Source organism: Silurus meridionalis, chromosome 8 (assembly GCF_014805685.1).
Source record: "Silurus meridionalis isolate SWU-2019-XX chromosome 8, ASM1480568v1, whole genome shotgun sequence".
In the NCBI taxonomy this organism is placed as follows: domain Eukaryota; kingdom Metazoa; phylum Chordata; class Actinopteri; order Siluriformes; family Siluridae; genus Silurus; species Silurus meridionalis.
Genome location: NC_060891.1, coordinates 25,191,591 through 25,202,707, shown reverse-complemented (window position 1 = coordinate 25,202,707; position 11,117 = coordinate 25,191,591).

The window sequence follows — 11,117 nt, the reverse complement described above, 5'->3', positions numbered from 1 at the left end:
GCGACGTACAAAAGTGCTTTAAATCTCTAGTAGTGAAGTAATGAAGTAATGAATGAAATGTCGTGGATGAGTGCTCACCAACTTAAACTCAACCCCAGCAAAACAGAACTGCTGGTCATCCCAGGTGATTTACCTCCAGGTCAAGATCTCCAAATAACACTTCATGACTCTCTGCTCTCCCCTTCAGCCACTGCTCATAACCTTGGGGTAACTATGGACAATAAACTGTCCTTCTTCTCACATGTCTCTAATGTGGCTCGTTCCTGTCAATTTCTTTTCTACAACATCCGAAGGATTCAACCATTTCTGTCCATACAGGCTGCCCAGGTGCTTGTTCAGTCTCTTGTCAATTCAAGACTCGAATACTGCAGCTCTCTGCTGGCAGGTCTTCCCCTGAACGCTATTCATCCACTGCAAGTGATTCAAAATGCAGCTGCACCCACACCACCCCACTGCTGCGCTCGCTTTACTGGCTTCCAGTAGCTGCACGTATCAGATTCAAACACTGATGCTTGCCTACAAGGCCAAAAATGGACCAGCGCCATCTTACCTCTTAGACCTCATCACATCTCGCACTGCACCACGCTGTCTGAGATCCTCCAGCACTGCTCGACTGGTACCTCCTTCTCTCAGAATGAGAGGTAAGTACACTTCAAGGCTTTTCTCTGTTTTGGCACCGAGGTGGTGGAATGAACTTCCCCTAGACGTCCGTACAGCGGAGTCCCTGACTATCTTCAAGCGACGACTGAAGACCTTCATCTTCCTAAAACACTTAAATTAGCACTTTCCAAGTTTGTAGAATTCGAGTTATATTTATATTAAGTTTGTAATCTTGTGTACCAGTGTAGATTTATTCATTACTAGAGACTCAAAGCACTTTTGTACGTCGCTCTGATCAGCAATCCAGAGCCTTAATCACTGAACCTCCACTGATGTAGGAATGCATTTGTTTAATTCTTGCTAAAATCCTGACCAACCTTTTATAACTATACTATTAAAAGCTTGTCATTTTGTTGGTGTCCCATTTGTTTTAAAGAGTTTACACACCTTAAAAAAACTATTAGCAGATTGATAGTAATAGTGTTGAGTAAAACAGTTTACACATCACTATGTATACCCTGTGAGATATAGGTTCTTAACCCTGGTCATGAAGAACCCCCCTGTGCTGCACATTAGTGCTATCTCTGCCCCTAACACATCCTATGACTCAGGAAGGGATGTTAATTAGCTGATAAACCGAAGACGATGTTTTGGGGGGAAACAAATAAATTTGCATGGATCGCACAATTCTGAATAGCATCTGTGATTTAAGTAACAAATATATAGATACAGTTACTGCCTTCCAGTCGAACTCTGGAAATATACTGGTTCGCTGATTTTTTATTCAACAAACATACAGCAGGTATGTAATTTAGGGTGTCCTTCACATCCATCTTAAATATGTGCATGCTGCAGATACATATCTTACCAAGACTTATAAAATCAAGAGTGCTTCCAAAACAACAATTGCTGTTACTACACTTGAACTTGTAATATGTAAAACATGTATTCTAACAGTATTTTTCATAGGAAGAAATACCTGTTAGACAGACAGACAGACAGACAGACAGACAGACAGACAGACAGACAGACAGACAGACAGACAGACAGACAGACAGACAGACAGACAGACCGACAGACAGACAGACAGACAGACAGACAGACAGACAGACAGACAGACAGACAGACAGATAGATAGATAGATAGATAGATAGATAGATAGATAGATAGATAAATAGATAGATAGATAGATAGATAGATAGATAGATAGATAGATAGATAGATAGATAGATAGATAGATAGATAGATACTCTATCTAGACAAAAGTTTGTGGACACCTGGCTATTAGATTGTTACGTCCTTTTTGAAAATCCACACTTAGTCTGATTTCCTGTTATATTAACTTCCCCTCTTCTGGGAAAATGCTGTGTTAGTAAAGTCAGGTATTGAATATCGAGACCAGCTGGAAATTCTAACTTACTTTAGGAGAACCAAATCACTGACTGTCCACATGGGAATACACAAGACCACACGACAGACACACTCAAAATAAATCCCAAGCAGAAACATTAGATATGAATTCTGGCATTTCTGAGAGAGTACTAAGTTGTACTTTTTATCTTTTATAGCACGATAACGAATTGTCTTTGTCTCAAAGCAGCCTTATAGAAGTAAATACATTCAGAATATACATTTTAAATAAAGTGACCCGTGAATAAAATAGGATGTTCAAAAAGCACGTAACAATCTAATAGCCAGGTGTCCACAAAACTTTTGTCTAGATAGAGTACCAGTCTATCTATCTATCTATCTATCTATCTATCTATCTATCTATCTATCTATCTATCTATCTATCTATCTATCTGTCTGTCTGTCTGTCTGTTTGTGTGGGTCAGTATGACTTTCTGTCTGTCTGTCTGTCTGTCGGTCAGTATGTCGGTCGGTCGGTCGGTCTGTCGGTCTGTCTGTCTGTCTGTCTGTCTGTCTGTTTGTCTGTCAGTCGGTCGGTATGTCGGTCGGTCGTTCTGTCTGTCTGTCTGTCTGTCTGTCTGTCTGTCTGTCTGTTTGTCTGTCAGTCAGTCGGTATGTCGGTCGGTAGGTCTGTCTGTCTGTCTGTCGGTCAGTATGTCGGTCGGTCGGTCTGTCTGTCTGTCTGTCTGTCTGCCTGTCTGTCTGCCTATCTGTTATAGGTACGTTTTTCATACTGAGATAAAGTATTCATAAATAGAGTTTTTCTCACCACCATCCCATACAATTATAGATACCAGTAAGAAGAACATGTCTTTGAATGCATTTGCTCAGTGTGTATGTCAGATGATAAACCTACCAACTCTGTCCAGAAAAGCGGTATCACTATAACTCAGGTTTTAACCCCATCTAGTGGTCACTTCCAACCTGACCCTGAAGGACCCTTCACTTAGCAAAACAATACCAAAACGTTTCATAGAAAAGGGTCTTCATTGGTACACACAGCCTGAATCTGGGATGGGACTGATCCTGTAGAATCCTTTCCACACTGCTAATGTGTCCTGCAACATGCATAACACAACTAAAGCTGAATATCCAGCTAAAATTTCCCTCGGGGTGGTGTTGAGACCGAGTTATTAAATAACTATTTTTGGAACATCAGATGACATAACAAATGTAACTACAAGTTAGAGATACATTATTGCTTTTACATCTTTCCAGGCCTGCAGGACGCCCTGGAAGAAGTGAAAGACGTGATGGGACATAAAACAATTTTGTCATATTTTGGGAATTTGAAGGAATCATAAAATATGGGTTTTTTGCCCTGTTTCTGTTTTTTTTCCTTCTCAGATTTGTGTCTTTTCATATGATTTCATCCACGATGTAATATGTCCTGTGGTATGGCTGTATTTGTGTGTTTCTGGTGTGACGACATATTTTGTACTTTTTAAGTTGTACTTGTGTAAATTAGCTGATTTATAGGTTTATAGGGGTACTAGGACCAAAATGAAGGTAACTGCAATGTTTCACGTTGTATTGCTGAACACTCTGCACCATGTCTGTGTCCACTGTGGCCTCAGATTCCAGTTTTTGGTTGTTGAAGGTTCAACATGTGCTTTTAGATATTTTTTTCTGCTCCCCATGGATGTAAATGTTAGTCGCTTGATCCGGTCTGCTTGAACCAGCGAGATTGTTTTCCTCTGACTTCTTCCATTCACAGTATTTCTGCCAAAAACTACCACTGTTCGTTCTTGTATTGGAGGAAGGACATGGGATTTATCGGTCGAAGAATGTTGAGAATGAAGGAAAAGAGGAAAGGCAAAGGAGGATGTTTATGGATGTGGTGAGGGACGACATGCAGGTGGTTTGGTTTTAAAAAAAATACTAATAATAATACGATTCAATGCAATTGTGAACACACCAATGTTTTGGCTGTCATCATCATAATCATCATCATCATCATCATCATCATCATCATCATCATCATCATCATCATCACTGTTCCTAAAATCAGCTGCATGCACAGATACACTGCACACTCTCTCTTATTCATCTAACAGGTACCAAATCAGGTGTCAGTCCATCCCCTTAATAGTAAAATCACATTTCTCCAAAAGGTACCTTTATTTAATCGGTGTTCTGATTGATGCAGGTTGAACACCTACATTATATATTTGAGATATTTTGTGTGTTTCTATTTTCTACAAGCTGATACACATATATTCCTATTACTAATATACGTTAGTACTCTAGTGTATTATTTATAAGCTTGAAATTTTGTAAGATTGTTGCTGCGCATGCGTGGAAATTACGCACATGCGCAGATCGGGTAATAACAGAACTCATTAACTGAAGTCCACAAGGGGGAGTGTGGATACAGAAAGCTGAAATTCTCCACCGAGCTTTGGGTTTGGGTTCATCTGTGTCTTTCCAGGTTTATATTTTTACATACAATATGTAGATTATGGTTTATTTTCTTGCATAATATAGTCCTATAATGAGTACATCAATAAAAATTATATATCTTACTGATATATGTGAAATATACGAATAAACCTGTAAGTTTAGCCTTTAATGATCCAACAATTTTTTTTTCTGATTTGTCTTTATTAGCCTAAAACAGCAATAAAAAAAAAGAAAAAAAGACAATCAAACCCCCCTCTCCAAAAAAATAAAAAATAAAATAAATATGAATATATATAAAATAAAAATAAAAAATAAATAAAATAAAAATGATATACATTTTTATACAAATTATTATAATTGTTTATATTATTATATATATATATATATATATATATATATATATATATATATATATATATATATATATATATATATATCATTTATTATTATTATTATTATTATTATTTTTTTTTTTTAATTTTTAATTTTTTAAATGACCTTTTGACCCAGTCCCTGTTTTGGTCATGAAACAATTCAGCAATAAAGCTCTCAGTCTACTGTAATACTGTGTAGCTGTGTACTTTCTTTAAACACTATATATATATATATATATATATATATATATATATATATATATATATATATATATATATATATATAAACAATTTAACACAATCTTGTGGGTAAAAGTCACTGTGAAAAATGATCTAAAAGGTGATTTAGTCACAGCAGGTGATGCTATAAATGATAATTGTCTTTATATAATTTAGATGTTGAACTTCTTTGAATGTAGGATTTGATTAGTTCTATATAAGTGTATCAGTCCGAGCTGCAAAGAGACAAGAAAAATAAATAAATGTGATCCAGATATTATAAAATAAATAAATATAATGAACAGCGCGGCCTTGATTAACGGAAACATCTCCTACTAACATTTTATAATAATAATAATATATATTGTATAAGTATAGAAAGTATAGGAAAAAAAAGGAATGGACATATGCTTTCATAGGTATTTATAGGTCATTTATATGAATTTAGAGCAAAAATTATTATGCAGTTTAGGGAGAGTTTTTATTATTATTATTATTATTATTATTATTATTAGTAGTAGTAGTAGTATTTACAACACAATCATTATTCCTATTTACATAATATATATATATATTTTTATTAATTTGTTACTACTACTACTAATAATATTATTAATAATAATAATAATAATAATAATAATAATAATAATAATAATAATAATAATAATAATAATGTTTTTTCCAAGAAGACTGAACTCCACTGGGTTGAATTGGCACCAGATGGTCTTGAACCATCTCTAGGTGTTAATTCAACACTTAGGATCTTGTATTTATTTAACACTGAGATCTTCTGGGGATTTTCTCTCTGCCTTGTGAAGGCTATTAAATAAAAATGCTTGGAAATCCGATAAGACTGTCCAGGCCGCAATATTCACACTTTTATTTATTTATTATTTTTTTTACTTAAAATGTAAAGGGGTTAAATGACACTTGTCGGTTACTTTAGCGCTCTTCTCAGCAGCAGAAACACACACACTCGCACACACTCGCACACACTGGCAATATGCAAAGGTCAAGAGTTTGCACTTGCACTCACACATTAGCCAGATGGCCACAAGCGAATAATTCAACACGCCGAGCTCGACCTGTCCGTGAACTTTCTCTGAAAGGGCCTGAAGCGCACTGAGAATGTCTGAAAAGCCAAAACCGGCCCAAAACATTCATTAGGAAAGTCTTAGGGATGCTTTAGTCACACAGCGAGTCGGGTTCAGAGCTGAACCTGTCGTCCAAATGTTCTCACTCGACCCTGTTCATGACCAGGAGCGATCACAACAATCAGATGAATGATATTAGGGCAAATGTTTGGAGGATTTATGTGAAGACAATGAGGGAAAAAGTGCTTTTGTTTTTGATAAAAGGGAGAAAAAAACAAGGCCAAATTCTGTCTTAGTCTTAGAAATATATTGTAAATATCAAAATGATTTCAGATGATAAGACCTTCAGAGCACACAGAAACTGATTAGGATCGTGAGCAGTGTTCTGGTGTTTTTGGTGTAGTTTCTGAACAGGCGATTTTTCGTTTTGTTTTGTTTGGTTTGTCTGATTTTACAGGGAATAAGGGAACAGTGCTTTCAGAAAAGTCCGATTCTGATTTCCAGTATGAACAGATGACATACTTCATAAAGACCTTCTATGAAATAAAAGAATAAAATAAAATACTGAGTCAAACTATAATGAATGGACATTCATTTTGAGGATGATGATGACCCTTTTGAGTCAGATTTTTTTCAAGGTTTCTTTCTCATCCTCTCATCTTCTCAGGGAGTTCTTCCTCACCACTGGCTCAATCATTAGGGATAAAGTTATATAACATATTCCTTGATATTTTATAAACTGTGCGTCTCTGTAAATCCTCTCTGAGTCTGTATGTATGCAGACAGTCATGAGGCTTCTTCTACTTCCTCACTGCTCCTGAATAAAGCGCTGCAGCTGAGATGAAGCTGCTGGAGGTCCCTCATCCTCCTCCATTCATCAGACACCTGGCACGAGTTTAAAAACACGAGCGGACCAATTAGAGCTTCGTGCGCATCTGGACGCTAATGAGGACCCGAACGACGGCCTTTCTCTCTCTTTCTCTCTCTCTCTCTCTCTCTCTCTCTCTCTCTCTCTCCCCCCACCGCCGTGACCCGGTACGACCCCGGGCCGAGCTGTTTAACGTCATTATTCTGGGGGCACTTATAAAAAAATCGCGTGAATATGCAAACGCGCGCGCGTTATCTGTGCGTTACGGGTCACGGCGTGCGTAAAGGCCAATTAACGTGAACGCGGCGCGCGCGGACGGGTGGCTAATTGGTACGTCAGATTTGCCGACGAGCGCGCAACAAGTGCGCGTACTCCCCTACCTGTGTGTTTGTGTGTGCGTGTGTGTGAGCGCGCGCCCTTCAAGTTTGTCCGAGTGTTGCGTTCACGGCCTTCCCCTGAGTGTACAAATGCGCAAAGGGATTTTGCGCAAAAATGGCTCACATCACCTAATGTACCATACTTGAAATGTATTAGGACAAATGATCCGGGTCGCATCGGGGCTGTGTGTGTGTGTGTGTGTGTGTGCGTGCGTGCGTTATTAAAGCGCAGGTCCTTTTTGGTCTTCACATGATCTAACTGAAGATGGTGCACGTCGCTGCTCTTCCCAAAAATCATTAACATTCCAAATGGACACCCCGAGTTTCCCGACATTCAGCAGAAGAGAATTCCGCAGGAATGGAAATGAAAAGTGGTCAGTTATTATTCATTTATTACAGAAATTTACCGAGTTTAGTCTCGAGATTCGTTTTAAGAGCATCAGGGAGGAAATTATTTTACACTGAAACTCATCCGACAATTCTGAAAAGTCTTTCAGCAGGTATTACAGTACTATTTACACTTTATTATTATTATTATTATTATTATTATTATTATTATTATTATTTACAGCCCTAACCGGATGGGGGCGACTGTGTTTCAGCCCTTTTGCATTCCCGGACAGGTTTAAAATTAATCACGAATCACGAGCTCCTCGAACCTGCAACTTTTCAACACCAACAAAAAAATGATTAATATCACACAAACGAAGAAGATCCGATTCAAACAAAATCCGCTTCATGTAAAACAAATAAAAATTTTTTTGCTTAATATTATAATTTTTATTATTATTATTATTATTATTATTATTATTATTATTATTATAGTAGAAGCGCGCAGGATCGCTGGCGCGCGAACCAATAAACGTGTGAGCCAGTATGACGTCACACATACTCGCGCACCCTCCCGGTAACTTCCTGTCTCGGAAAAGGAGGACATGCACGTGAACCTCGAGAGATCAGATCGGAGCAAAGTCCTTCTGATTAACTTCTAATGCGCTGTTTAGTGTATGTGAGAGATATACTAAACAGCGCACACACACACACACACACACACACACACACACACACACACACACACACACACATTGATTAACTTCTAATGCGCTGTTTAGTATATGTGAGAGATATACTAAACAGCGCACGCACACACACCACATTGAATATCATTGTTTAATTGTTTATAAACCATTGTATGTTAAATAGTAATACACATAAATAATAATATTAATAATAATAATATATGATATTGTTTGTATGTTAAATAAAAACAGGAACTTAACTAATGTGTCATAAAATCTATAGGTTATTATTAGAATAACATTAATCAGCCATGCAACCTTTTAACAGAAATAATGTTATTTAATAAATTCATTATTAAAATTAAATTAACAGTAAAATCACCAGTGCTTCAGAACTTTAAACCACGAGAAAAATCACTTGTAGTAAAATACGAGAAAATAAAAAATTTACCAAACTTTGCAAAAAAATTAAAAGCAAACCCAATCAACCAGTGGGCATTATTTATGTATTTATGTATTTATGTATTCATGTATATTTTGTCTTTAAAGCTATAAAAAGAAACTTAAAGCAAAAAAAAAAAGGAATGAATGAAGAAAGCAGGATTACGACGCTGAACGCATTTCGGAATGAAAAGCTTTCACACACACACTGTTTCAGATGTTCCTTTTTAACAGATGTTCCAATAAAACTAATAAAACTTCTCCAAAAACGAAAAAAACAAAAACAAACAAAAACAAATTGATTACATTCTCTATATAATGTAAAGAATTTGATAAAAAAATTGTTTTTATTTGATTTAGAATGTCTTTAACACCCGTTTGTTAAATATAATAGTAAAAATAGTTATAGTAATAGTAATAATAATAATAATAATAATAGTAATAATAATAATAATAATAATAATAATAATAATAATAATAATAATAATAATAATAATAATAATAATAATAATAATAATAATATTAAAATGTTAGGAGATGTTTCCGTTAATCAAGGCCGCGCTGTTCATTATATTTATTTATTTTATAATATCCGAATCGCATTTACTAATTTTTCTTGTCTCTTTGCAGCTCGGACTGATAGCCGACATTTATGAGTGCTGTGGTAATAATAAAAAAAAATAATAATAATAATAAAAAAACCAACAACAAACAAATTGACAAAAAACTAAATAACTAAAAAAAAGGAAAAAAATCGATTAAAGGTCTGGGGTCTCAATATAAATGTTAGACTAATAAGTCCATAAGTGATAGATAGATAGATAGATAGATAGATAGATAGATAGATAGATAGATAGATAGATAGATAGATAGATAGATAGATAGATAGATAGATAGATAGATAGATAGATAGATAGATAGATAGATAGATAGATATTTTTGATTTATTAAACTGAGGAAGGATATTAATATAAACATTTGTTTGTTGTATTTGTATTTAACGCTATTCTACAGAACAGAATAAACTCAAGGTCGGAGAAAATGTTTTTTCCCTCCGAGTTCATGCAGCAAAAACATGCAACATTTTAAAACAAAAATTTCTGGGGTTTTCTGTTTGTTTTATACCGAAGAGCCTATATTTATTTTATATTTATTTAATATTAGTATAAAGATCAACCAACCAAGCATTTAATTAATTTGATAAATGAGAGAGAAAGAGAGAGAGAGAGAAAGAGAGAAAGATAGAGACTGTATTCATCCTCACCCACTTTGTTAACACGCAGAACACGCATCAGACTTCTTTAAGTCGTCTTTAACAGTTGGACGTGCGAGTCACGTGACCTGCAGTAATACACGGTTCACGAGTCCAAAAGCAAAAAATTGTTTTATTTTAAAAAGCGATATTTATAAGATTTTATTTTTATGTCGGATATTTATTCGCGACAGAATTAATGCAAAAACAAATCAGCAGGGCATCTACAGAGTATAGAGTTTTGTTTTTTAATATTATTTTAGAACAAAATTCTCGTTCTTCTTCTTCTTATAATAATAATAATAATAATAATAATAATAATAATAATAATTATTATTATTATTATTATTATTTTATTTTATTATTATTATTTTATTATTATTATTAATATTATTATTATGATTATTATTATGATTATTATGTCTTGTCCTCGGTACATCATTTTTTCTTTGACAATACTGAAAAAGTCTTTAGACAATTTTGCATTTATATAATTATATTTGTTATTTTTATCGTAATTATTTTTGATAATTCAACATTCTATTAGTTTTGCATCACAGAAATCACACAGTTTCAGAATAAACATAATTGCAAATTATTTATTTTTCTTTCTTTCTTTCTTTCTTTCTTTCTTTCTTTCTTTCTTTCTTTCTTTCTTTCTTTACTCGGGTGTATATATCCAATAAAAAAAAAACTAATGATAATAAAATTAATAACAAATAAAAAATTATAATAAATAAATAAATAAATAAAGGCCATGGTCATTTTTATAAACGAACTGTATTGATAATTGATATAAAAATGCCACTATACATAAACAAATCTTCTATATAATTAAAATGAGAATAATGAACCCCAGATTCTCTTCAGAGCGTTTAATAATGACCGAGAAATGGCATCTTTATTCACCTGAATTGAAAATGTAGCCTACATTTTATTGAAACGAAAAAAAAAAAAAGAAATTTTTGCGCACATTCATTCATTATAAGGAAGTCCTAGAAACCAATCAGGGAGCGATTACACCCAGTGCATTGCCATGGCAACAACAGGCGGCGGAATA